Here is a 1,385-nt window from a genome sequence, read left to right as displayed (position 1 = left end):
GAACACCTCAGTGTCAGCTCAGTCCCTCTGGTGAAATAGTGAGGGCAGTTCAGTGAATCTGACCTTGCAGCAGTGATGCCAACTCACCTGTGGACAAATACACTGGTACAAGAGGAATGTAACCTCACCAAAAGCATCAGGACAGAGTTACACCATCCATAACATCAGCTCTGAGGACAGAGAGGGATACTACTGTGAGGCTCTGAACATTATAGGGAGAGAGACTATCCCTGTCCATATTAATGTTATATGTAAGTATCTCACATTCTATCCATTTTCGGTGCTCTGTAATTTTACAGATTTCATTCTGACATCATGGATTTATAAACCCAAGATCCTGCAGCAGTGTTTTCCTGGGTTCCTGTGATGGGGGTGGGGGCTGTCCTGACTGCTGGAGCTCTGCTACTCACCATCTACTGCTATATGAAGAGGTGAGTCTCTCATTGAGATGTACTGTATTAGTAACATATCAACTTCCAGTAGAGGTCAGTAGAGAGCAGAACTCACTCTGTCCCTCATTACAGGAGATCCACAGGAGGAAGTGATGCCACAGCAGACACACAGGTAATAATGTCAACAACCCAAGTTATTTCAATACCAATACAGCAGAAACAGACAGGAAGCAAATACATTTATGTATGTGTGTTTTATACAGTATTGTGTTTCTGTGTCTCTCTCCGCAGAGTTTCCATCCTGATCCTAACAGTGAGACGTACACAGCTCTGAAACATGAAGACCAGGGTCACCAGAGTACCACACTGGCTAAGTATTTTATAATGCAGTTTGTGTGTCTGTGTCTGTAAAAGTGTTAGAGGGAGGGGTTTGTAAAGTGCTCATTCAATGTGTCTTCTTTTCAGAATGTGAGGGACTTCGCAGTGACAGCCCTCAAATAGACACTTAGCCCTCCAATTATGAAAACTTCAGAGAACCATCACAGAACCTGGACTGAAGAGAACCACCACATAACCTGGATTGAAGAGCTACAGCATCAAACCAAAGCTAGGCCTCACAATGCTATTCACGTACTATCATATTGCTTTCTTATCTATTAGGTTTTCCAGACAATGACCTTTTGAGTGAATGCTGGAATTTAGATTGTTCTCCTAATGATCAATACAGTATGTGTATAGATGATAAATACAGTATGTGTATAGATGATCAATACAGTATGTGTATAGATGATCAATACAGTATGTATATAGATGATCAATACAGTATGTGTATAGATGATCAATACAGTATGTATATAGATGATCAATACAGTATGTATATAGATGATAAATACAGTATGTGTATAGATGATAAATACAGTATGTATATAGATGATCAATACAGTATGTGTATAGATGATCAATACAGTATGTATATAGATGATCAATACAGTA

General features: G+C 39.6%; 1 long non-coding RNA gene across 2 annotated transcripts; it reads left to right on the top strand.

Moving 5' to 3' along the window:
• Positions 1 to 108: 108 nt before the first annotated feature.
• LOC135566693 (uncharacterized) lies at positions 109 to 742 on the top strand. 2 transcript variants are annotated; one of them, XR_010462158.1, is made up of 4 exons: positions 109 to 251; positions 344 to 431; positions 525 to 564; positions 684 to 742. It is a non-coding gene; the product is annotated as an uncharacterized LOC135566693 (long non-coding RNA). The 2 variants fall into 2 exon arrangements; XR_010462157.1 differs by having other exon boundaries at positions 335 to 431.
• Positions 743 to 1,385: the final 643 nt, after the last annotated feature.

This window comes from Oncorhynchus nerka, unplaced genomic scaffold (genome assembly GCF_034236695.1).
Source record: "Oncorhynchus nerka isolate Pitt River unplaced genomic scaffold, Oner_Uvic_2.0 unplaced_scaffold_3725, whole genome shotgun sequence".
In the NCBI taxonomy this organism is placed as follows: Eukaryota; Metazoa; Chordata; class Actinopteri; order Salmoniformes; family Salmonidae; genus Oncorhynchus; species Oncorhynchus nerka.
Note: the sequence above shows the minus strand (reverse complement) of the source record. Positions and strands in the feature narration are given on the sequence as shown.